Source organism: Balaenoptera borealis (assembly GCF_965194805.1).
Source record: "Balaenoptera borealis genome assembly, chromosome: 17".
Lineage (NCBI taxonomy): Eukaryota > Metazoa > Chordata > Mammalia > Artiodactyla > Balaenopteridae > Balaenoptera > Balaenoptera borealis.
Genome location: NC_138876.1, coordinates 66,427,013 through 66,455,003, shown reverse-complemented (window position 1 = coordinate 66,455,003; position 27,991 = coordinate 66,427,013). Strand labels below are relative to the sequence as shown.

Genomic DNA, 27,991 nt, shown 5'->3' with positions numbered 1-27,991 from the left:
TAGATAGCTATGTTTATTTTGCCTAAACATTTACAAAGGTAACCAACCTAAAAACACTTCTTAAATATGGATGGGGTTACTCTGTTTGCAAATGCTTCCCTGGGATTAGAGTTGGACTCACCACTTTCAAGCTTACAACTCTTGGGTTTTGGGGACCCTGGCAGATTGAAGTCCCATATCTGAATCTGTCAACATCTCGCAGGTTATTTTAGTCACAGATAATGTTTCTATTGTGCAATATATGATCTTTGAATGATCTAGACTTCCTATTATAAGAAGGGCTCACTTGCTTGTAAATTACACATGACTCTTTTGGCAACATGGAGGGAGGTATTGAGGGTTGTGTAGATTTTGCTTTGCCCTGTGGAACACTGGCTCTTTACAATGGACTGCGGAAGGGACACCTTCTATTGTAATGAACCTTCCACCTTGCAACACATGAAGACCATGGTATCGTTCTTACAGTTTCAGCTTTTTGCTTTATATTTGTCACATATGGGAATAGAAAATATCAGGCCTTAGCTCACTCCAATTGGACTTAATATCCTAGGTGGCCCACTTGCTGCCCAAGTTTGAGAAATCCATTTATTTTTTCAGATCCTCACTTTCCTCATTTTGGGGGCAATTGGATTGTGATAAGGGTTAAATGATATTAATTAATTAGCTAGCTAATTAATATATGTGCCTGAAACATGTTTAAAACTCACTAAATGTTAACTATAATTTAAAGTAGAAAAAATAAAGCCAGCTCGCCTATTATTGAGTTCAAATGAAATAGGGCATATAAACCCTAAAAACACTGTACAAATGTCAGGTACTCTCAAATAATAAATCCCCAGCAAAGTCATTATCAGCCTCATACTTTACTTAACACTGATCATCAATATATTCTGTGACTTTCCTCAATTCATAAGTGTTCCAACAACACTCGGTATTAACATAGAAAGCCTGACTGTTTGCCTATCCCAACTTAATTTACTAACAGACATAAGTTTACTTACTGTTCTGAGATTGAAGAATTCAGCAGTGCTGGGTTCTGGGTGAAAAGTGATACTTAACCCGCCCACAAGTAACTCACGATTCGCTCTACTGACCTTTTGGTATTATAAATGTAAATATGAACATCATCTGGAAAACACAAGGAAATACAATTTTGTTGAAGACTTGCTGGTGAATTTTTGGAATAAGATATCACTTCCAGTTCTTTGTCATTTCAAGCTGATGAAATTTTTGCCCCGATTTCTTCCTCCCTGAAGTTTTCCATCTCTTTTAAGCAAATTATATCACGGAATATAGTATAGGAGTTAGAAACACGCGCCCATGAAAATCTGGTTCTAATTCAGGTCTTCTTAGTAAAACTCAACACATTGAAGCAGACGGCACCAGGCAGCCATATGTCAGGGTCAAAGTCTCGAACAAGATAAGTAGAAGCGGTTGCCTTGGGCTTTGTGGAGGTAGAATGGATTTCTGAATACTGCTGCATGAAATCACTGATTTTTCCCAAGGAAAGGATTATTTTAGTCCTTAGAACTCCTAGGCATTTTCAAGTTTTAACTTAAGAAGAATTATTTTTTAATAAAGTGCAGCGTGAGAAAAACTGGAATGTTCTTTTTCAGTAGATTTCAGAGTTAGATTCTCTGAGTTTTAACACTTTTTTGGAAAATTAAACATGATGGTATTGTTAGGAGACATGGTCCTCTGTTTTGAAATAACATCTGTGAAGTGAATGTCATTTTATTCACACAGTCCCCCCTACACACACACACAGTTATAGAATAAAAGGCAGCTAGATAACAGTGGATCAAGAGCTGCTCCATGGTTACATATGGACTCATTTGTTTCTGTCCCACTGTATCATTAAAGTGTTTTCAACACTATGACCAGACAGAGTGAATCTGGATTTAGAAAGATAAGCTGAAAATAAAAGTAAAAATAGTGGATTATGAATAGGCAGTTATCTTCCAGCTGAATTCAGTCATAACAAGCAAAAAATGGGCTATCACATTTGGCCTCTGCAAATTCCTAGGAAATCTGCTACTACGCCTATGATGAGTAGGAATTTATATTCCTCAAAAAAAAAGCTTTAAATACCTTTCATGCTGTTATCCAGTATACGTTGAATCACTGACAGACCATGATGCTTTGTGTTTACGGTGCTTTGCTATAAAAAATATTTCTAATTAGCCCCATGTTTCTGCAGCATTTGACTTAGAACAAAAAAATGTAAAAAGTAAAATCCCTCTTACGTCACATCAGTGTTTTGTTCTGTATTAAGATCTGGCCATCTGTGGAGTTTGCCCAACTGGTGAGACATCATGCCTCAGTGTCAACTGTGCTGCCAGAAGTAAAATTCATCCCACTTTGGCCTGTCCCAGCCACTCTGGGATGTCTGATACCCATATTCACACATCTGATAGAGTCACATTGTAACCCTGATGTTGTTAAACACTGGACTTGTTAGTTGCTATCAGTTGGCATATCAGCAGTTTAATTAGTGGAGTTGCTTTCCTCTACTGGTAAATTCTGAACGGTCCACATTGAAAATTCATCACCAGAATGAAGTAATGCAGTAGAGTGGTTTCTTGAGCTCTTGCAGTTATGCAAATCAGGTTTATCCGTTCAAAATACGCAGAGATTACGGGTTTAAACTCCCACACCGCCACTGAGATAATGACACCAACTCAAAGCATAAATGTGGACGATCTAATTTTAGTTGGGTGGCGTGAATTCTCTTGTAGAAATGCTGCCTGTCTTCCTGCTAGGACAGACGGGGAAGCGTACCGAGTCTCACCATTGATGCAAACTGGTTTTTTTCTTGTAAGTGTGTAATGTACAGTCCACGTTAAGCATCTCTTCTTTCTGATAACATCACAGCCTCTTCTCCCAGTGCTGTTGATTGCATAAAAATAGTTTTATTAGATATCGATTAAATGCCAAATAGGAAGGAAGCACCTTCTAATTTATTTCTAATGTATTTCTTTATTTTAGCTCCTACCACTGAAGGATTTTTGTTGTAGTTCTGATGGGTCAACACATGGTGTTAAATGTAGCATCGGAGAAGATTTGGGTTCAATTCAAGCTCTGCCCTAAAGTTCGTAACTTTGACACTTGATTTCTTTTGTCGTTAAATGAATACTCCCCATCTGACCTTATTGTTCTTACAATGAAATAAGATCACACGATAAAATACAGGATCAGGCATGGGGTAGATACTGGTGCATGATTATTGCAGTTATTTGATATTTGTCTTTGCTTTTTATTCTGGAGAAAGGGTGTTTATAAGGGTGTGTGCTCTTGTAAGGCTTTTCCAAGGAGAACTGCTTCAGGGCACTTTAAATCTGCCACTTGTGACTAGATACCCAGAGTCTGTCTTCTGCAGGTTCTGTCCTTTCTGAAATAAGTTATTTCATTTCTTGAATAATTTCTTGTCCCTACTGCATCCTGACAGAAAAGTTCAGGGGAGACATTGTTTCCATGGAGACCTGGAGAGATGTCATAATTACTTAGGACCACATCTGGTGGCACATATGTGGCACATATGACCTAGGTGATTGAATGCCGAAATGCTTTTAAGGTACCAAAAATATCAGAGAAACAAGGACTTAGTCAGCTAGGGGTACCATAACAAAACATCATAGACTATGTGGCTCAAACAACAGAAACTTATTTCCTTACAGTTCTGGAGGCTGGAAATATGAGATCAGAGTGCCAGCATGGTTGAGTTCTAGTGAGACCTCTCTTCCTGGCTTACAAATGTTACCTTCTCACTGAGTCCTCATATGGTAGAGAGAAAGAGAAAGCAAGCTCTTTGGTGTCTCCTCTTACAAGGGCACGAATCCCATCTCGAGGACCCCACCCTCATGACCTCATCTAAACCTGATTACCTCCCAAAGACTCCATCTCCAAATACCATCACATTGGAAGTTAGAGCTTTAACATATGAATTTTGGAGGGACACAGTTCAGTCCATAGCAGGGACTATGTATTGCCACTGAGAGGCCCCCATGACCAGGTGATAGATGTGGCCAGGGCAGCAGTAGCAGCAGTTCACAACCATGAATATAACCTCTTTCCACATAGCACTAGCTATGAGCTGTCCCTTGGACTCCATGTTTGGAGTGCCTGGAGAATGTATGGCCAATCCAGGAAACAGGAGCATGGAACTCCTTAGAAGACCTGAAATCTAGCCCCAGGTCTACCTCTTACTAATTATATGCAGTGGGAACATCATTTTTTTCTCTGAACCTCAGTTCCCTTGTCTTTTAATGAAAATCTTAAGATCTTCTGCCTCCTTTGAAGGGTGGTTGTGAGAATCAAATAAGATGTTGTATGTGAAAGCACTTAGTAATCTGTGGTCCTGTGTTTTTGTTTTTTGTTTTATAACCTGGCTTTACCTGGCTCTGAAACCATAAACTGAGGGGCATGCCAGGCTCAGGATGGAGCACAGAACTCACCTATGCTCTGGAGTTTGGATTTTCAATTGCATGAGAATTACCTAGGGTGCTGGTTTAACACAGATTTCAGGACCCCAGTCTACGAATTTCTAACTTACTTGGCCCATGGTAGAGCCTGGAATCTGCATTTTAACAAACATGCAGGGGATGGTTTGGATAGAGCTGGTCCTTGGCCACTTTTTGAAAAATGCTGTTCTGCCCCATAAGAGACTGGACCATTGGGGGTTGGGTATGTTTGGGGGGATTCATGAGAAATAATAAAGTAGAGAAGAGGTATGTATTATAGACTGGGAACTCTATTTTAGACACTAAATTTTGGAAAGTTTACAAGAAATTGACTAAGATTAAAAAAAAAGATTCCCTAGCCTATAAATCGACTTTTCTTTGCCCACATGAAGCATACGGTTTTTAAAAAGGTAAATGAATGAAATGAACAGATAAAGGAGGAAAGATAAGACAAGCAGATTCATCCTCACTAGAGTCCTTCACCTCAGAGCTTCAAGTATCATAATTTGCTTTAATAAGTTTATAAAGTCAGTAGACAAAAGATAATTTAAGTCACACAGAAAATAATGTATTGCCATTTAAATGTCAGCTGCCCTGTACAAGATTGTCCCAGTGATTATCCCTAGTTCTTGAAACCCAAGGCTACATACTGACAAGGGTGAAAAGCTTCTCTGAGCTATTTGAAAAGATTAAGGCATTTTAAAGTGCTCAATGGACCGTCATGCCACCCTTTCTTTTTTTTAAATTTTGCGTTAAAGATTCCTATTGAATTTATACATTTTGTTGGAATTAAGTGTAGGACCTCTCTGAATTGTCATCGTCTATTTCCTGGCCATTCAGATTTTCAAGTGAAAATTTGGAATAGCTACAAAACTAGAGGTAGGGTGGAAATATAGCTGGCATTTTTCAAGTAATACGGATTTTGGTGGTGCAAGTGGCATGTTTATAAAGAGTGGAAGCTAACGACAGAACAAGGTCATCTGTCACCTCCTGGGTGTTAAGCATGGCTTGCACTGGGCTTTGTTTACTCCAAAATTTATCGAATTTTTTTAACCACCAAAGTCAGGCATGTTCCATTATGTCTCCATGTAAAATTCTTCAGCTTTTAGGTTTTTAAAAAATTTTCATTCAGGTCTCCCTTCAAATACTCAATGTTGTTCTAAGAGTTCATTACAAACTACCCCATAGAAAGGAACCCCTCTCTCTTCTATCACATTATTTGGTTTTATTTTCGTGGCACGTAGTGCTGTCTGAAATTTTCCTATTTCTTTATCCATTTACTGTCTCCCATTTCCCACTGGAATGTAAGGCTTGTGAGAGCAGGGATTCTGTCAATCTATGTTACAACTCTTTCCAGTTCCTAAAGCTCTACCTGGCACACAGAGAGAAGCTTAATGAATATTTACTTAATGTATGGGGCGGAGTTGGTATGATGGGCACAGCTTCCTCAGGCTCTGTATCCTGCACTTCGCCTTACACTGAAATGCTGGAGGAGACTTGGAGGGGCTTAAATGAATCTGTTAGCTCTCAGGCATCCTTTGTGAGCTTCCAGAATTCCTTCCTCTCTTAGAGTTCTATGTCTCCACACCCTGGGCCAGGTTTCAGCTCTGATGTGATTTATGCAGACTAATTCCAAGTAACCAGTGAAACAGTGACTGAATAATTAAGAGTCTATTGTAAAAAATGCCAGCTAATCAACAGGAGCCATGGTTTATTGTCCATTTTTGTGTTTCCATTCTACTACTCTATATCCATCAGATGCACCGGTTTCTGCTTCATGTTGGAAGCAAAGTGAGCACCAAATGGAAACGTCGGGGCATGGGAGCTGAATCTGCTGCTCAAAGATGAGAGTCCTTGGAATCTCTCCAGGGTTGGATGGAAGAATGGGTACAACCTGATTTGGGCACAAAAGCCCTGCCTTCCTAAAATGATACTCCCCTGCCTTGGCTGTTTCCTTCTTCCATCTGAAACATACATCAATGAATGTACAGCTTTGTTTTTGGAATCGGAGATAAGGGTGTTTTCTTTTGAAATCCAGTTCAAATACCAGAAACTATCATCTAGGAGAGGCTGGAGGGTTAGAACAAAGGTCGATCATGAGATTACCTGTTAGTTTCTCTGGCAGTGGGCGGACATTTATGATAAGGTTTGATTAGGCAGAGAGGAAAGGTTTAGAAAAGTTGGGGAAGCAAAATGATATCTACAGAATCAGTCCAAAGTAGGGTACCCAGGTTGCAGGCAGAAGGTAACATGAGGACTTTTTCGAGCTGAGAAACCTGGAGGAAAGGGGAGGAAGGGAGAAGACACAGACCAATTTCTGGAACTCACAGATGTTCTCCGAGCTGACCCTGTTGGTCTCAGCCGTCTGGGTTTCATGCCTTCCTCTCACTTCTAAACTCTCCATCTAGTGGTTTTCCCAGACACTGAATTCCCTCACATCCCTCAAAAAAAAAAAAAAATAAACAACCGATTAAAAATAGAGTGATTTTTGGCAAGTGCTGTCTACAGCCTTTTTTTAGAAAACACGCACCATAATATGATCTAAGCTTCTCAGGCTCCTCAGCAAGGCATATAAATATGTGGGAGCATGACTTGGGGGCTCACAGTCTAGAACATCAGCGGTGACACTGGGAGACTTGCATCCTGCAGGTGCTCTTCAGCCTCCCACGCCGTGGTACCTCCACACACAGCTGTTTCTCTACAGCCTCTTGTGTTGCTGCATCTGTGTGACGGGGAAGCTAAAAATACCTGCCAAGATGGCAGTGGGGACTGACGTTATCTCTCCAGCCTTGCAAGCTGCACACCGTGTGTAAGAAAATGATCCCGAAGCACTAACATCCCAAATGATTCAAGTTTCTGGAGGACCTCAAAATAGGGAACTTGGTCCAAGATCACAACAAATAGTGCCCCCAATGAATTTTGAGGTCTCGTACCCTTAGAATCAGAGAAACTCTCCTTTTTTTTTCTTGTCAGTGAATTCACCCTAAATATTAACTTAAGTATAGAAATGTTACTGGGTTGTCATGCATCCATCTCATGATAAAACTAGATTTTAATGTAAGATTATTTTAATAAAAATACATTTTTGTGGTTTTGCTGTTGATATTGAGACAAGTAGTAGTGAAAGGACTGACCCATTTTCACTTCAAAACATTACTTTATTATCATCAAATTTTATTTCATCTAAATCTTATCCTTCAAAAAAAGAAGATTTGTTCCACATTTTCATGGTATATAGACACCATCAGTTTTAGGCAACAATGAAAATAATCTTCAAAACTGAAACAATAAAAGTGAGATTTAAACAAAATTCAGAACCATTCAGTTGAAGTGATGTATTAAAGGATTACATATTCATTCATGGGATGTGTTAATACTTATAGCTGTGTGGTCCAATACGGTTATTACTGAACATTTCAAATATAGCTGGTCTGAACTGAAGATGTGCTACAAGTGGAAAGTACACACCGGGTTTTGAAGACTTGGTACAAAAAAAAAAATGAAATATTACCTTGTATGAAAATTTGTATATTGATTGCATATTTTCAGTATATTGTGTTAAATGAAATTACTATTAAAATTGATGTCATTTCATACTATACTACAAAGCTACAGTAATGAAGACAATATGGTACTGGCACAAAAACAGAAATATAGATCAATGGTACAGGATAGAAAGCCCAGAGGTAAACCCACACACCTATGGTCCCTAATATATGACAAAGGAGGCAAGAATATACAATGGAGAAAAGACAGCCTCTTCAATAAGTGGTGCTGGGAAAACTGGACAGCTACATGTAAAAGAATGAAATTAGAACACTCCCTAACACCATACACAAAAATAAACTCAAAATGGATTAAAGACCTAAATGTAAGATGGGACACTATAAAACTCTTGGAGGAAAACATAGGGAAAACACTCTTTGATATAAACCCCAGCAAGATCTTTTTTGACCCACCTGCTAGAGTAATGAAAATAAAAACAAAAATAAAAAAATGGGACCTAGTTAAACTTAAAAGCTTTTGCACAGCAAAGGAAACCATAAACAAGATGAATAGACAACCCTCAGAATGGGAGAAAATATTTGCAAACGAAGCAACGGACAAAGGATTAATCTCCAAAATATACGAACAGCTCATGGAGCTCAATATCAAAAAAACAAACAACCCAATCAAAAAATGGGCGGAAGACCTAAATAGACATTTCTCCCAAGAAGACATCCAGATGGCCAAGAGGCACATGAAAAGATGCTCAACATCACTAATTATTAGAGAAATGCAAATCAAAACTACAGTGAGGTATCACCTCACACCAGTCAGAATGGCCATCATCAAAAATCTGCAAACAACAAATGCTGGAGAGGATGCAGAGAAAAGGGAACCCTCTTGCACTGTTGGTGGGAACGTAAACTGATACAGCCACTATGGAGAACAGCACGGAGGTTCCTTAAAAAACTAAAAATAGAATTACCATATGACTACCAGCAATCCCACTACTGGGCATATACCCTGAGAAAACCATAATTCAGAATGACACATGTACCCCAATGTTCATTGCAGCACTGTTAACAATAGCCAGGACATGGAAGCAACCTAAATGTCCAACGACAGATGAATGGATAAAGAAGATGTGGTACATATATTCAATGGAATATTACTCAGCCATAAAAAGCAATGTAATTGGGTTACTTGTAGAGTTGTGGATGGACCTAGAGTCTGTCATAAATTGTGAAGTAAGTCAGAAAGAGAAAAACAAATATCATATATTGACGCATATATGTGGAATCTAGAAAAATGATACAGATGAACCTATTTCCAGGGCAGGAATAGAGACGCAGATGTAGAGAATGGACATGTGGACACAGCAGGGGAAGGGGAGGGTGGGACGAATTGGGAGATTAGGACTGACATATATATACTGCCATGCGTAAAATAGATAGCTGGTGGGAACCTGCTGTATAGCACAGAGAGCTTCAGCGTGGTGCTCTGTGATGACCTAGATGGCTGGGATGGGGGTGGGTGGGAGGGAGGTCCAAGAGGGAGGGGATATATGTATACATATAGCTGATTCACTTCGTTGTACAGCAGAAACTAACACAACATTGTAAAGCAATTATACTCCAATAAAAAGAAAAAACTATGGGGGGCTTCCCTGGTGGCGCAGTGGTTGAGACTCTGCCTTCCAATGCAGGGGATATGGGTTCGAGCCCTGGTCTGGGAAGATCCCACATGCTGCGGAGCAACTGGGCCCGTGAGCCACAATTACTGAGCCTGCGTGTCTGGAGCCTGTGCTCTGCAACAAGAGGCCGCAATAGTGAGAGGTCCGCGCACCGCGATGAAGAGTGGCCCCCGCTTGCCACAACTAGAGAAAGCCCTCGCACAGAAATGAAGACCCAACACAGCCAAAAATAAATAAATAAATGAATTTTAAAAATATATATATTTTAAAAAACTATCGAAAAAATAAATAAAAAATAAAATAAAATTTGTCACTTGCTTATATTCTTGAAATGTGGCACAGACATTTTGAATTACATGTATTTCTATTGGCCAGCGCTGCTTTAGATAACTAAAGTTTTCTGGTTACTCTACTGGGAAAACAGTTCAATACAGTGTTGCCACAGAAGAGGAGATCTAACAAGTAGCTTAGATGTTCCGCCCACAGAGCTGACCATTGCCTCTGCAGCAGAAACTGGGAAGACCCATCTGGAAAGAAACAGGCAGGTTTATTGTCTGTGCTGATTCAATCCTGAGTCCCTCTTCTGCGATATCAACAATATCAATTAGTGCTAAGTAGAAGGAGTTAATGGATCTTAAACTTTCTGGAAAGAAATGGTCACTCATGAACTAACAAGTGCAGTAGCAACAGGCACTTCAGTGCCCTCTTGAATTTGTCTGTGATAAATCCCAGTATCCTTTTCTAACCAAAGTGTTTCTTTTGGAAGCAATTGCTGTCCAAGGTTGTCAGGCCCTCCAATATTATGTTTTAGATATATTAATTCAGTGCATTATGTGTTAGGCCCTTAGATGCAGAAGTGAATATCCTGATTTTTTCATTTTAATTGTGGTAAAATACACAAAGCATAAAATTTACTATCTTAACCATTTTTTTTATTGAAGTATAGTTGATTTACAATGTTGGGTTAGTTTCAGGTGCACAGCAAAGTGACTCAGCTATACATACATATATATATTCTTTTTCAGATTCTTTTCCATTATAGGTTATTACAAGATACTGAATGCAGTTCCCTGTACAGTAGGACCTTGTTGTTTTAACTGTTTTTAAGTGTATATATTGCAGTAATGTTTAGTACATTCCAATTATACAACCACTCTCCAGAGCTCTTTTTGGTGTTGCAAAACTGAAACTCTATACCCATTACACAACAACTCCCCATTCCTCCCTATTCCCATGGTATCTGGACTTGACTCCGTCTGAGGCTTTTGTTTTTCTGAAAAATCTAACCATCTCACATGTGAATATTCTAGAATAAAAAAGATTAATATATTATGAATATGAGTGATTCTGTACATATGGGTCTCCCTTTTATATTGATGTGAGATATAAGACTGCAAATTTATGTAGATGTAGTTTTTAAAAGAATCCCAGTGAAGTTACATCTCTTAACTCTTTCTGATCTGAATTTTTTATTTGCTCCAAATGATTTAAACCCAGCCTGTCAGTAACGACCTCTCATACATACCAAGGAGCTTCTGCCATCTGCTGGTGTACCTGGAGGACATGGCCAGTCGAGATCCCCAGCATGATCACATCATGCCATCCACATCCCAGCTTCCAGATCTTTCTATTCTACAAACTAGAAAGATGGTATGGATTATCAGTTCAGCTAATGGCTCTTTCTGTCATTTCCCAGAAAGTTGTTTTTTCTTTTTTGTCTTGTTATACCATAATAACAACATTACTTGACTCAGATATTTTCCTTCACTCATTTAAATTAGAGTTTAAAAAAAAAATAAAATAGACATAATCCAGCATCTATACCACAGTTTTGATAAAATTTAGACTAAAATCTTCAATTAATTACAAAATCAAATAAAGATCTATTGAAATCTGTAGCTTACTCTAATCACTTTTTGAAATTCACTTTGCAAGTTGATTGTAAAGTTGGTTAAATGTTGGAGACTGTATTCATACATCTGATGAGAGAGTTCATGTAAATCCAGGCATATACCCAGGCAGTGTTTCCTGCTTTGTTGTTATTTCATTTGCTATGTTTGATTACTTACAGTTAAGTCTGCCTTTTAAGACATTAATTTATATTATCTCTAATCTATTTGAATAAATTATTTTCTCTATTAGTGCATAGTTAATGAATATCCACAATGTGCCAAGCCCTATGTGAAGTATTAAGAATAAACTGATAAATAGGATATCCTTCTGATCTTCGTGGAATGATGCACAAAGGAATAAAAACATGATTTAGACTTCTCTTAGGGTTTGGTTTTGTAGTATAAAACAGGAATAAAAATGTTTGCCTGGTTTCAACAGATTATAAACCTTTTAAAAATGCTTTATACATGATTTCAAAAGGAGAAAACCCCACCACCTCTGTAACTAGTCTTATGAATCATATCCAGACAGTCTTTCATTATTATCCAAGAATATAGAGGGCAGTTGGAGAATTTCTTGACCTTCCAGTATTAGGAGACATTCAAACATGTTACTAACATAACCTACCATCATACATAACAGTTGAAGCAATGTGAGAGTAATCATGACCTGCTAGAAGGTCTAAGAGTAAATATTACCTTGATGACAAGTGATTGAATAAACATCTTCCTACATAGGCAAAGTGAAATGGGGATGAAAGTCATTTCCTCGTGTCAAGCCTCCAAAAATGATTAATTTATTAAACAGAATACTCAGGCAAATTTTTAAAAAATACATAGGAATCTAATGAAGAGGGACATGAATAATCTAGATGATTAAATCCTAGTGTGCAGTTCTCTTTGTTTTTTTAATTTTATTGAACTATAGTTGATTTATAATGTGTTAATTTCTGCAGTACAGCAAAGTGATTCGGTTATATATATACATATGTATGTATATATATATTCCTTTTCATATTCTTTTCCACTGTGGTTTATCACAGGGTATTGAATATAGTTCTCTGTGCTGTACAGTAGGATATGCAGTTTTCTTTAAAAGTTGGTCTACAGTTAATGCCACAAGGACTCTATAAGAATCTGATAAGAGAACCCTAATGTTTAATTGTTCTGTTGCGTATCGGAATGTTAAGTCACATGTAATTTGCATGCAGCAGAATCTGATCTGAGGGGATGCATCCCGGACCCCTATCTGTTGAAGTGCTCAGTGCATCTTACTTGGAGTCAGAAGAACCTATAGGAGAGTCCCGTGGCATGGCTCTCAGAGCCCAGGTCCCAGCACTTCTGTACCTGGGATCTGTTCCAATTCTTCCTAAACTCATCATTGTGGGCTTGTGTGAGACACTGAATCTCCCTGAACTTGAATTTCCCCATCTATAAAACAAGGGTGTGGGCTTAGCATTCTGATTTTACAAAAATCAGAATGGTGTAAGAAGAAGGAAACCGGAGGTTTGTAAATGGTGTTTTGGGTGTGTCTTCATTGACTGGCTTGTTAGTCATGACGCTGTCTCATTGCAGCGTTTCTGTTGTCAGGAGTTCTCTTCCAGTCAGCCAGAGTCAATCAGCGCTGAGGTTAACTTTCTCTGGCTCTATTGATCGAGTGAAACAGTTATACCCAAAGCTGGAGGAAAGGAATACATTCCTTCTACCGACTTAGATCATAGAGATACCCATCACAGTTCAGGGGCGTTTCTTGTCCTTTACCCTCTGAAGTTGACATGGCTCTAGGAGTGCACACAGACTCACCTCCAGCTTTGAGGAGGACAGGACGTGAGCGGTGGAAGCCCTCTGTGGGCCTTCGGAAGCAGACACCCAGACACCGAGGAAGGGGTGGGGAGGAGAACTGAGCCATCATTTACTGAAACAGGGAGGGTGGAGACGGAAGAGGCAGGAAAGTGAAGGCTGGGAAGTGCAGTTACTGGTGTGTCCTGATAGAGGACTTTAGAACGCATGCCATTTGGACACGTCTCAGGGGACAATGAAAAACCAAAAAAGGTTTTGCAAATGGAAGGTAGGTTGATAAGTTGGTAGGGGAAAGAGGCGTGTCATGACCTTGTGAACAAGTTGCAGGGAATGAGGCTTCCAGTATTCAGGAAGCTTGGACCAGATGACAGCGATTACCCATTTGTAACATTTCACCACATGGGGCCTGAATTTCACTGTTGGTTTGGAAAAAAAAAATAAATGGAAAAATAAAGGAAAATGGCTCTTCGTAATGATGGTTTCTTCTAAGGATTTCAGAATGAATTTCCAAATTTTTTTCCTGTGTTTCATGTTTCTATAAAAGAGTATGCATATTATCAGCTGGATAAGTTTAAATCTGTTTTTCTAACAAATAACACTAAATCTTAGAGCTAGTATTTATCTTCTTGGCTATATTCTAAATGCATTACGTGTAACTAATTCTCACAGCCACCACCCAAGGTAGGTCTGTTTCTCTCCCTGTTTGACAGATGAGAAGTCAGGAACCCAGAGTCTCAGGTGTGAAGGGTCACACCCACTCAGGCTGGCCCCAGAGACACGCTACCATTTGCATAATGTGTCCTCTCTAACCACTGCTCCCTTGGTGCCCTCACAATCACCCCTTCCTTTCACAGACGGCCAGATGCTTCAGAGATTTTTCATCAGTTCATAAGCCTACGTTCATTAGAGAGAGTAGTTAAGCAGGTTGGGAGCTTATCCTATAAATCACTTAGTAGATACAGAACTAAAAACCATGGCTCCTCCTTTTTCTACCCACTCCACTTTAATGTATATAAATCAATCCAGTTTCTTTGATGTTTGTGTTAGTAAAGTATTTCAACATGAACTATTTTACAAGTGCATACTCATTTCCCAAGTATCTTTATTCTGCCCGATGCATGCTTTGCTTTCCGGACTGGTCTCTCCTTCAAAGCATGTGGAGCTGGATACCTCTGAGGGAGAACTTCTCCAATTATCTGTGTGCTCAGAAAATCTGGGAGAACAGCCTGAAAGAGGAAACACCCATTCAGTGCCTTTTCCTCTATGGCCACAGCACTTCATCCCTTTGAGCTTGTGGAAACGCTTTCTTCACCAAAAAAGATAACAGTATGGTTCTGTGCTACATTTACGATCTCTCCCCAAACATTTTTTAATAAGCCTGAGATGGCTTTTAACAAATTATCTTTACTCAGAGATGTGTGTTTTAACTAAAGAAGGAATTGAAAATCTACGGGTTATAGAATAAAGGACTCAAAACGTAAACTTATCTCATATGATCATACTAGCTAGGTGCTCACTAGAGACAGTGGCTCTGCATTCATTTATTGGATCAATGTATTAAGAATTGTGACGGACAGGGAATTCCCTGGCAGTACAATGATTAGGACCCTGCACTTTCACTGCCGAAGGCGCGGATTTGATCCCTGGTTGGGGGACAAAGATCCCGCAAACTACGTGACCAAAAAAAAAAAAAATAAAGAATTGTGACAGACAGACTCTTAGGGTGTCCCCACGACTCCCATCGCCTGGTGTTTACACACTGTGTCATACTCGCCCCTGGAGTGTGGCTGGGCTGTGACTTGCTTCTAATCAATAGAACGGGGTGAAAGATGTACAAGATGACACGTATGTGATTTCGTAACATCTCAACACCCATCTTGCTGGAGTCTCTCTCTCTCTCCTGCTGCCTTTGAAGAACTGGGCTGCCTCTATGGGAGCCAACATGGCAAGGGTCCGAGGACAGCCTTCTAGACCCAAGGAAGCTTCCAGCCAACAGCTGGTAAGAAACCACAGCTTCCAGTATCACAGCCGTAAGGATCTGAATTCTGTCAACAAAATCAGATCCTTTTCTAGTAGAGCCTTAGATGAGACCTCAACACTGACTGACACCTTTATTGTAGCCTTGTGGGACCCTAGCAGAGGACCTGGTCAAGCTATATCTGGACTCTTGACCCACAGAAACTGGGAGATGCTAAGTGTTTGTTGTTTGGAGTCACTAAGTTTGCGGTAATTTGTTGCATAGAAATAGGAAACTAACAGAAGCACCTACAGGGTTCTAGACACTGTTTTAGGTGTTGGAAATGGAGGAATGGACAAAACAGTCTCTGCCCCAAGGAGGTTGCATTCAAATAATTGGAGAACATATACATGTTAGAACCTTTAAATCACTCGAATTACAATTTCCAAGTAAAAAGCTCAGTAGCCTCAGCTAAATGAGAAAGAAAATCCAAATTTGTTTAAAATCTTTATTTCCAGTATGGTAGATATTTTACATTTGAAGATTTTGGTTGTGGTCCAAAGGAGAAAAACAATTATTCTGAACAAATGCTAGCATTGAATTACCAGGTGATGCTATTCGAGGAAAGACCATGAGGATGGTTTGGTCAGCTGTGGAGAGAGAAGGAATTGTCTAGACTCCAGCTTCAGGATCAGAGTTTTGCAGTGCCTCATAATTTGGTCACACTGTACATGTAGCCATTTCAAAAGCAAAATACTTAAAAGCTTGAAGACCAAACTGCCAAAAGTCACCAGAATAGAAAAGCAATTTCAAAATTAGCCTAGCAATTCTGTGTCTATAGAAAGACTACTGTCTAAAGGAAAACCTAGGATCATTCTGCACCTTCAGAAGATTGAAGTCACATTTATTCACCTGGCACATAAATTAGTTCTGGTGTCTGGGCTGGAGAGCTGAGGAGGGCAGGGTCTTGGCTTGAATCTCTACACAAGTAACCTGGCTTTATGTGCAGCTCAATTCCGCCCAGCACACAGGCCGTATCACACCGTGGGTCATCCATCTGGCAGTTTTGTACTGCTAGGCTCTTGGGAACCAGGAGCCTGTGCTTTATTCAGCAAACCGCAAAGCTAAGGCCACATTCTATGGAATAGATTTAAGTGTCTTTTAAAATAAGTAAACCATCACATTCAGCACATACTTGGGCAGCTTATAGGTATAATGTGTTGCATGCAGTTAAACGGCTAACATTTGTATCATGTGTCCAGAGGGTGTCCATAGAGCTAGCTCATATTGAATTTCTTGTTATTAATAACATATATTGAACACTGGCTCTGTCTAGACATTGTGCTGAGCATTTCGATATGTATTTCATTTTCTTTTTTTTAACTTTTAATTTTATATTGGAGTATAGTAGATTAACAATGTTGTGTGAGTTTCAGGTGTACAGCAAAGTGATTCAGTTATCCATATACATGTATCTATTCTTTTTCAAATTTTTTTTCCCAATTAGGTTGTTCCAGAATATTGAGCAGAGTTCCCATCATTATCCCCATTGTATGGCTGAAGAAACTGAACCTCAGAGAGCCTAAGGGACATACCCAAGTTCCAACAAAGAGGAAGTGGTGGGGTCCAGATTTTCACCCAGGCAGTTTGATTGCAGAGCTGGCGCCCTTAGCCATCATGTGTGCTGCTTCCCTTTCACATGATAAACATGAGGCCAGAAACCATGTTCTTTCATTGTTCCTTGTAACAACCTTGTGAAGGATGTCTGGGGGCGATGGAGTGGGCATTGAATGCCTCTTCCAAACAACCAGGTTGAGGAGAAGCTGAGATGCAGACGTGCATCTCCTCCTCACACAGCCAGAATAAATGGGACCACTGGGGACTATTGTTCTGAAGAGACGACCATTGTGTGCTATTTATGAAGTGTTTAGAAGAACACTTTATGTCCAATAGCTCCCCCATCAATTTGATAATGCCCAATATCCAAAAATACCTGCCAGATTCTTTTACCTTGATGCTTTGATCTCCGTGAAGTTGTTCCCAGTCCTTTAACTTTAGTAAGAATCAGTTTAGCTCACTCTTTCATGAAAGCAGAGTTTTATGCAGAAGAGAATACAAAAATGTTAAGGATCCCAGGTGCTAAATCTAGAGCAGGGGGTCACTAAGGAATGAAGAAAAAGGGCAGAAGAGATAGAGCCTAATGACTAACCAATACGAAAAACACTTCCTAGAGCTTCTAAGCTTGGATTTTTCTGTACATCTCATTGTATTTTCTATCCTAGTAGAAAGTTGTAGAGTGGATACAGTAGAAAGGACCTGTAGAGGGTCAAACAACAAAGTCTGGTCTTTCCTGGCAGTCCAGAGATGAAGACTCCTCGCTCCCAATGCAGGGGGCACGGGGGCCGATCCCTGGTTGGGGATTAAGATCCCGCATGCATCATGGTATGGCCAAAAAATAAAAGATAAAAATAAAAAAAATAAGAAAGCAGAAATCGATGACTAAAATTTCTGAATACTGATGAACATAAAACAAAATAAACATATTAAGAGTTTTTTTAAAAAAAGCTAAGTCTAGTCAGTTCTGCTATCCACTTGTTTTAAAAACACAGTTGATACATTAGGGGAAAATGTGAGCATTTCTTGTTTTCTTATGCATGATGTTGTCCGTGGTAAGCACTAGATGAATAAGGAAAACTGTACCCAACCGAAAGGGGCTGTGTAGGAACGCCCAAATCACAGACACGCACACACCTCAGACCTCTGCCAGCTACCTCAGTTCCCCACGTGTTCTGAGCCACGCCATCCGCATCTGGGCTTCCAGCTTTCTCTCCAGTTTCAGCTAACCATCGTTCCACCACTTCACAATAACTCACAAGCTTCAGCCCTTCAAAGCTCACTGCCACAAGCAAACTCCAGGCAGTTTCAAGATAAAGTGTTCTATTTATTGTAGTATTTAGGTATTTCTGGATCGTTTAACATGTGTAAAACTTTGCTACCATTTTTATTAGGTGACTTCTTAAAATGTTTCCCTGCTGAATTTTTGAGCATCCATTTTTCTCACCAGCCCCGTGGTTTTTATTGCACAATCTTACATTGCACAATGATTTTGAGAAACTTTAGAGCAGAACTAACTGTCTTGTCCTTTATCGTGTGGATTGTGTCTCTGTTAGGGTGCGTGTGCTGGAGGGGTAGCTGACATTTGAAGCATTTCTTTTCCCAGTGGTTTAGCAGGCTAGCAGGCTTGTCCCAGGAAAGAAGAGCTAACCAGGCATCAAAATAATACTTTTTAGGAGAGCTTCTAAAGGCTAGCTCCCCCAGATCTATGTGCATTGATTCTCTAGGTTGTTGGGAGACAGCTTTGAGGCAGTGAGAGTCTCACCTTTGCATCCACAGTTTCATTCTTAGATGTAGCTGATGTTGGGAGTTGGTGGAAGTTATTATTGCTATAACCAGATATATGCAGGAGCTGGCTCACACCAGCTGGTGATAAATGATGTGGACATCTCTTCCCTACTAAGTGTTCAGTGAAATACTGCTAGTAGCTTGAAATCAGCCACGGTGGGGATAGTTACACCATAGAAATTGGCAAACCCAACAAATCAGGCCCACCCTCTGCCTCCCCCAAGAGCTGGTTGTTAAACATTTACCACAACTGCTAGTTTTCATGGTTATAGGAGTTTAATCTTCAAGTGACTTCTTTTCTTGTCCACCGCATTTAATAAGATTCACGTAATTATTAATACAGACGGAGACATATGACAGGGCCGGAAGTTAATTAACCACAGAATTTTTGTTCTTTTTTCCTTCCAGTTCATTCCAAATCCAGAAGTCTTCAGTTTTATACATTTGGCACAATTTAGATTTCATTTTTACATTTAGCGGGTGTTAATCAAACTGCCACTCTCTATTGGCAAGGCATCTGTAGGTAGCATGTGTGCCTTTCCAGCTATGGACGTGACCTCACTGATGTTGATTTTTTTTAACATAACAAATAAAAAAGGCAGACTTGAGATATGCTCTCCCTAACAGAGCAAACCGGTAGCAAGACTTGTTAGCATTGTCTTTTCTACCAGCCGGCAGTTATTTTGGCAAATGAGGGGAAAGAAGATACATACAGAGACCCCCTTATATCCTGAGTCTAAAAGGAATAAGGGCATTTGTGTCAGTTTCCTAGGGCTGCCTTAACACAAAGTATTACAAACGGGGTGTCTTAAACAACAGAACAGTATTGCGTCACAGTTCTGGAGGCTAGAAGTTCTAGATCAAGAGGTCAGCAGGGTTGGTTCCTTATGAGGTTGGGGGGGAGATCTGTTCCACGTCTCACTCCTGGTTTCTGATGGTTTGCTGGCCGTCTTTGGCTTCTGCCACATCACCCCACTTTCTGCCTTCATCTTCATGTGGCGTTCTTCCTGTGTGCATGTCTGTATTCAACTTTCCCCTTTTTATAAGGACACCAGTCATAGTGAATTAGGACCTTCCCTAATGACCTCATCTTAACTTGATTACATCTGTAAAGACCGTACTTCCAAATAAGGTCACATTCTGAGGTCCTGGGGGTTAGGACTCCAACATATCTTTAGCGGGGGGGACATAATTCAACCCATAGCAGCATTGTAATTGTTAAATCATCAGACATTAATATCAATACATGAACAAATGTTCTTTGTCAGGCTAGAGTTCTAACAAATAAATATTTCATTCCTTTTGAAAAAACAGGTATTCCTACTGAGTTGCTTTCCATATTATTCAGAATGGCCTGAAGGAGCTGTCGATCCGTCCTCAGCCTCGTGTCAGTACCTCCTTTGTGCGAGTATAGCCTTAATTTTAGTATGGGGTCAGCCAACCCACTGCCTAATTCTGTACGACCTCCAAACCTAGAATGGTTTTCACATTTTTAAAGCGTTGAAAAAAAAAATATCAAAAGAAAAAGAATATTTCATGACGTGAAAGTTATATGAAATTCCAATTTCAGTGCCAATAAAGTTTTATTGGAGCATGGCCACTCTCATTCATTTGCATTTTGTCTATGGCTGCTTTCACACTCCACTGGCAGAGCTGAAGAGTTGGAAAAGAGACCATGTGGTCCACAAAGCTTCAAATATTTACTCTATGCCACTTACAGGGAACTTTGCTGACCCCTGCTTCAGGATGCGAATTCTGTGAACTCTACTTCACTTACAGTCGTTTGCTGCCAATCCTGGATGACACAGCCCATCACTGAGGCAGATAATAAGTATCTCGTGCTGTGAGAGGATGTTTCCATTCATCAGTGATAACGTCATGATTTGGCCTAATCTGTTACTATGAGAAGAATCCTGCAGTTAATTAGTAAGCATTTAATTAGAAAACTGAATCAGTGCAGTTAATGGGCATGCTTAATATTCCATTGACAAAATTAACTGGTAGAGATCAAAGGTATGTTCATTACCACCACCCCCCCGCAAGGCTCCCCCCACTACAGCAGTATTTTGTTAAACATCACCTCTATCGGGACCTAAGACTCCACATTTCTAACCACCCCCCAAGTGACGTAACCCCTGCAAGTCCATTGGCCACACTTTTCATGGCAGGAGTTTAGATTATGAACAAAATGGATGGATTTCTTTCTATAGAGTTAGTTTCTTTCCCATACTAACTAACTGTGATTTTTAGATTAAATATATTTGTATTCCTGGGAAAGGCAAGTAACTCAGTTCCACTTTTCTTTCTTGGCATTGGGATTTCAGTATAATTTTAATTGATGCTCTATTCCCTCAGCAGGGGAAGAGCAACTATGAAGAACGCTATTAGTTCTCATCAACTCAAATCTAATTAAAGAGAGAACAATAAGTTTAGGAGAAAATACATCAAGTTAAAATTTGGATCCAAGTAGGTCCTGATGACAGGATTAGCATAAGGAAGATCATTTTTTTCAAAATGTTTAGGTACAATTGGAGAATGAGACAATGCGTTTTAATGATCTGTGTTGATTTGGGGTTGGACTAAAATATTACCTTCCTTCTCTCCCTCCTCTACGTCTTTCAAGCCACCTGGAGTTCTTAGGGAAGCCCGGAAACGTGCTAGCTTTTGTTGTACTGGGGAGCTGATCCAGGCGGTGTGAATCGGAAATCTTAACCTTTGTGTCCATGACCCCAAGTCTGGTCTGGGTGGATACCACAGGCTCCACACTCAAGCCTGCGGATGAAGCCTAATCCCTTCAGGTTGCTTTGTGATGCCCCAAGCTTGGTGTGAGGCTGGGCATTCCTGAGGAGGTGACCGCTTGTCTGTGTCTGTTGGCAAGTCTGGACTCAAAAAGGCTTCCTCTCCCCTTTGGCAGTAAGCTGCAAATCCTGATTGAAGGTAGGCAGACGCAAACATCCAAGAGGGCAGGTATCTGTCACCTTTCGTGATCGAAGGATTTGGGAGTGCTTCTAAAGCAATATAATTCAACGTATGTGAGATTCTGAGTCATCACCGTTAGGTGTGGTTACCGTCAAAACGAAGGAATTATCATCCCAGTGACTTTTCAGCCTGTCACTCAGCTGAGTTTGCCTGATGGACAGAAAAGGCCCCAGAGGGACTCCATGTGATCCTTCTGGGGAATTTGGAGCCCAGAATTGAATGAAGAGTACCCCATCGCTGCCGCCGAGATCTCACCGAGTGATAGTGGGGAAGGCTCCTGGTCTTCGGTTTTATTTCCTCACCTCTAGTATGGTCAGGTTTGCCTCTTGCTACTTTCATAGGATGGAGGTCCACTGCAAAGGCTGCTACACACACTGCCATATTTAACTATGCAGAAAGGGGCGAAAACTTCATTTGGGGTATGAAATACAAAGGAGAAAAGTTAAAAGTCTGTGTGAACAAAGCATTCAGAGTAGAACAGCTCCTGGCTGCCTCCCTTCTGACCGAAAGTATCATAATGTGTCTTCTCTATGGCATCCGTTTCCTCACAGAGAAACGGTCTGGTTTCTGACACCTTTCTGCCTACTAGTTGTGTCACTTTGGGCAAGTTCCTTAATTTCCTTGTTGCCTTGGTTTTCTCATCTATAAAATGGGAATGGTAGAAATCCATAGGGGTTTTATGAGGATTATAAGTTTACAGATCTGATTGGAACAGTGTCTGGCATATACACGGCTCAGTGAAGGCTAGCTCTTACTGTCGTGAGTTTTCTGATGTTCAGAGAACCTGGGGCAACGGTGGTGAGATGAGAAGATCTGCATTCAAATCCTGACTGTTGGCTCAAATTTGGGCCTATCCCACAGCATCTCTGAAATGCCTTCTCTGTAAAACAGGGAACATAGTACCTATCTCTGATGGTTAGTTAAGGTAAAAGGACAATTTATGAAGAGTCTGGCATTGTTACTCTAGAAGAGGTGGTTGAAGTCCAGCTCATTATGGAAATATGGACTACTAAAAGGTACCGAATTAACTGAGAGCAAGCAAACTAGGTTTTTACTGAAATTAGAAAACTATTTGCAGACAAATATCCATTATGAACCGTGGCAGGGATGCAGTTTTCCTCTAGTTTGCTCTCATCCTTTCATTTTGATTCAATTAGGTTATAATCATGATAACAACATTTATTGAATGCTTTATGTACTTTATCTCATCAGTCTTCACCGAAGCCAGGCAATGTTATGATAGGGAACATTTTGATCCCTGTTATACTGTGTATCAGAAATCTGCAGCCCAGAGAGGTTCAGTAACTTGCCTGAGGTCACATAGCTACCAAGAGGCAGAGGCAAGGCTATAACCTAGTTTTCTTTGGCTCCGAAGACAGTGCCCTTTACAACTAGGATGTTCTCCCTTCTATAAGTCAAGTCAAATCTCTTGATCCCTCAGAGCAATGTTTGTCATGACAGTTCAAATTAGAGAACATCGGATCTTCATTTTAGTTCAAAGTAGGGAAAGAAGTCAAAGGAGAAGAAAGAGTAAGGATCCGTAAAAGTCAAGTACTGACCCATTTCTGCCACTGAACAAATGCTGACATGCCATAAGGCTGAATCACTGTCTTCCAGTCTTGAAATATCTGCTTCCCCAATCATTTCCCTTATAGGAAGGCCTTATGGGCAATATTGGGTTGGAAGGGGAAGTGGGGTTGGTGCTCTTGCCTGGAAGACATACTTGCTAAGCAAGCACGTGGTTTGTATGAAGGTGTTATGCATGTTGCGGTGGTTGATGTGGTTGATAGTGATTCTGGAACTAAAGCCTTCCTGCCACCGTCACTAGGTGGTGGAAATGCCAGGCCTCTGACTCGGTCTCTGCTAACAGTAACCAAAGGTAGGTGAGGATGCAATGGTCTACAGTGTGGCCTGGGGTAACCCCGTGTTTAGTAGCATTACTGGATTAAACCAGGCTGCAAAGGATAGCCCTACTCTAAATAAACTCTGTATTTTATAGTGCCCTGTATCGGGAGAGTTAATCTGGTTTTGCTTGGCACGTTGTACTAAGGGATTTCACAGCTTAGCTCATTGCTTTTGTAAACAACATTTTTCTTCCTCCTTCTGAAGAGATCTGTTTTGTAGGGAAATTAGAGCTATCAATCCATCCAGAGGGATGCAGTCACATCAGTCTTTTCTACCAGATGATCCCTATTAGCTGGTCATGAGTGTGCCTGGGCTGGGAGACAGGAGGAAGCAGAGAAGGCCATAGAAGCAGGAAATGTGTGCGGTGTAGCTAATGCTGCTCATGTAGCAGAGGTGCCCCAGTGCTCGCCGCTGAGCTTCGAGTCATTCTCTCCTTCTTTCTCTGTCTCTCTCCCTCCCTTTCTCTTAATTTCTCTCTCTCTCTCTCTTTATTTATTTATTTATTTATTTATTTATTTATTTATTTATTTATTTATTTATTTATTTATTTATTTATTTTTGGCTATGTTGTGTCTTCGTTTCTGTGCGAGGGCTTTCTCTAGTTGCGGCAAGCGGGGGCCACTCTTCATCGCGGTGCGCGGGCCTCTCACTATCGTGGCCTCTCTTGTTGCGGAGCACAGGCTCCAGACGCGCAGCCTCAGTAGTTGTGGCTCACGGACCTAGTTGCTCCGCGGCATGTGGGATCTTCCCAGACCAGGGCTCGAACCCGTGTCCCCTGCATTAGCAGGCAGATTCTCAACCACTGCACCACCAAGGAAGCCCCTTTTTTTTTTTTTAATTGAAGTATAGTTGATGTACAATGTTGTGTTAGTCTCTGGTGTGCAGAAAAGTGATTCAGTTTGAGATACACATATATATATATTCTTCTTCATTTCCTTTTCTATTATGGTCTTACAGGATATAGAATATAGCTCCTTGTGCTGTATCGATACAATAGGATCTTGTTGTTTATCCATTATCTTACTTTTCCTTTTAAGTAGCTAGACCTCGGAAGTCTTGGAAGACCTCTGCAAGTCCCTCTTCTCTCATCTCCTTTACATATAAATTCCATTTAACAGTTGAATTGCACGGATAAGCATTTGACTAAAAGATTGTTAAGCCTACAGGTCACCAAAGACTTGCCGTCAACCTCATGCGAGAACAGTGAGGAGCCAAACAAAGTAGATTAGGTGCTGCAGAGCCAGCTAGGGACCAGATTTGAAGATAATTGTGGGGGGATATTTTAAAAAGAAGAAACAGAAGAAGTGAGCAAGCTATGGAATGAGGAATAAATAGAGGTCAAAACTTGAAAGGCCATGGGTAGGTGTTTCCTTGTTTCTCCTCTTACCAACCCTGAGACTTGGGCCTTTGTGTTCTCATCTGCAAAATGGGATAATAATGATGCCAATCTCATATAGTTGTGAGGATTGGGTGAGGAAATAATGGAAAGCAATTAGCACAGATTAACACTTAACATTTGTTCGTTATTGTTAGAATTATCACTCTTTTCCCCACAGAAGTAATTAGAGATTCTGTGAGGGATCATTTAAGATGCTATGGCTTTGAAATGGGTCAAAACCTATTCTTCTGTCATCTCGTCTTTTTTTTTCCTTCTGTTTTTATCTTTCACATTACACTAAAACTAGAGTAAACACCCCAAAGTTTTCCCCTGTAGGTATATGGAAACTTGCAAAATATTGGTAAACTGCTGTGAAATTACACCTTTTTGCTCTCTAATCCCTAGAATTAAATCCCGCCAAGGGCACAGGCCACCAAGCTTCACAAGTGTTGCTAATTCTTTGGCCTCTCTCCAAAATAACCATGCCACAATCTCATTCACAGCCCCAGAAAGTCCTCTTGTAGAAGCTGAGTTCTTCTTTTAATGACTATTTCTAATGGTGCAGTTTGCTTGTGTAAGGCAAACGTGTATTTTCAAGTCAGCCTTAAAATCTTAACTGCGGTCTAATTTCTGCCTATTAAGTAAAAACACCACACACACACACACACACACACAAACCAGCAGTGCCCCCAAACTCCTGCGAAATCCAATTTCAATCAATTCTTAGTCTTTTATAGCTGGAAGGGACTCCGAAGCCCTTTGATGCCATTTTCTCCATCTTATGGTTGAAGGAATTATATTGGAGAGGTTGGATGACCTGCCTGGACACATGGTTATTCTGAAGGAGCCTGGAGCTTTTCCTACTACATGGCATCATTTCCCACCCCCAAATGGAAAAACTCCAAATCAAAACACCCTTCATGCCTTTAGAGGATAAATGCCCGAAGGAAGTGCTTCCAAGGCCAACTTTAGACGGTACTAAATTCATCACCCAGCTTACGTAGATCATTGTGTCTTCTTTGAATTCTCATTATTGGCTCCAGGCATGCCTGGTGTGCGCAAATGTTCACCTAGACAGCTCCTTCTTTCCTTCTTTTTTTTTTTTTTTTTTTTTGCTGCACCTTGAGGCTTGCGGGATCTTAGTTCCCTGACCAGGGATCGAACCCGTGCCCCCTGCAGTGGAAACTCAGAGTTCTAACCACTGGACCACCAGGGAAGTCCCTGCAGCTCCTTCTTTCTACCTCCAGTGACCCCACAGAGGGGAGATAGGAACTGGTCTTTAAAATTTTAGATAATTTCATAGTTAACAAATTCATCATGATGCAAAGGAAGCCAGAATTTTCTTTGAGGTTGATGAATGTGACCTTCCCCAGCTTGGTCTTTGTTGTAGAAGAAGCTTGGGCCGCACAACTCCAGATTCTGACCCAGGATGACTGTTTATCAGCTTTTCCTATGACCCATGGTGGAAGCACAGAAATATAGCAAGCAGGCCCCAAATCTATTGATTAGACCTCCACCAGTTACGTTACTGGTGACCTGCTCCTTAACCTTCGGGCAGAAAACCATTCCCAGCTCTCATGCAGTCATTTATTTTAAAACTTAATAGTTCACGTTTTCTTTCTTTGGTTTGAGATTTCTCTCCCCCCACCCCCACTGTGAGGGTCGCCTTATGTTATTATTTGACAAACAGAGCCTCTTTCCCCTGGCCTCTCCTCTGCCTCTCCCCCAGATATTCTGCTCACTGACTCTTTCCTACACAAGGTTGTGCAGAGATGCCGAGGGAAGTGTGTGATTTCATCCAAGTTTGGCTCCTCAGGCTTCACGATCTCTGAGTAGAGCAGCGTGTCTTAGAATCCTGGCTGTTTTCTAGAGTCACCGAGGGAGTATCAGAAACTGAACTTACCGTGGTAATCATTGCACAATATATGTAAGTCAAGTCATTACACTGTATACCTTAAACTTTCACGGTGCTGTATGTCAATTATATCTCAATAAAACTGAAAGAAAAGGCAAATGCAGGTGCCGAGGCCACACCGTGGACCACTTGAAGCATAATTTCAGGGGAGAGGTCCTGGCATGGGTCTACTTTTAAGCTCCCCAAGTTAATCTAGTGTGCAGCCAGGGTTCAGAGATACTCACTTAGGGTTTTCCTATAACAAAGAATTAAACTAAACATAGAAATAAGGAATGGAACCCCTAACGGGTTAGACAGATGGCACAATGTCAGGTGAAAGAGAGCTGATGGCAGGGAAGGCGGGACTGGATGTGCATGAGTACGTCATGGATTTTTTTTTATACTGACTTTTCAAGAGCAGGTGATCAAATGTATCCTTGCATGTGTCTAGAGCTGTAGCTTCAGGATGGTGTGGCGGTGGCCCTGACCCACGATAAAGGAGCTCCTATTAGGCAAGACGTGGAGAAATAGAGTAGGGTGTGCTTTGTCCAATGAATGGCGGTCCTCAGCTCTGATTCTAGGATTTGCTTGCTGGTGTGATACTGACTATTTTTTGTACATCAGTTTCCTACAACACAGCGACTTCTCCAGCAATGGAAACATGTCTGTCTCCAGTGCCAGACAACTAGCCAGGAGCAAAAGATGTGCTTGTGGGACAAACGAGTCAGGGAAGAATGAGTAAATGAGCAGCAAAATTGTACCACTGGGCCAATCCTCCATTTTGCTGGGTTGTACTATGGTTGTCAATGATATCGTGTCAGGACATATCATGGAAATGAAGAACCTAAGTCATGCCTTATCAGAGTGAAGTCCTTTAGAAAATCATACCCTGACCTTTCAGAAAGTGCTGCTTTCAGTGGGTATCTTTAGTGGCACTCAATCCAGTGGGCTAGGAACACTATTGCTGAGGGCCATCAATTAAAAAAAAAACTTCATTAAAAATTCCATTTTTAAGCTCTATAAAATCAGATGCTAGATGAAAAAATAGAAGAAAGCCCATAAAGCAACTCGTGATAAAAATGTATTAGGGGGCTTCCCTGGTGGCGCAGTGGTTGAGAATCTGCCTGCCAATGCAGGGGACACGG

The 27,991-nt window shown here is 40.6% G+C and overlaps 1 protein-coding gene and 1 long non-coding RNA gene across 2 annotated transcripts in view; one reads left to right on the top strand and one right to left on the bottom strand.

Annotated features, from left to right (window-relative positions):
* Positions 1-27,991, top strand: part of KCNB2 (potassium voltage-gated channel subfamily B member 2) — a 403,794-nt gene that overhangs the window by 75,458 nt on the left and 300,345 nt on the right. The gene's annotated exons all lie outside the window — the stretch shown is intronic.
* LOC309614856 overlaps positions 13-27,991 on the bottom strand; it is a 37,000-nt gene continuing 9,021 nt past the window's right edge. Inside the window, exon 2 of the long non-coding RNA XR_014236434.1 lies at positions 13-27,938. This is a non-coding gene — a long non-coding RNA (uncharacterized lncRNA). The remainder of the gene's footprint in view (positions 27,939-27,991) is intronic.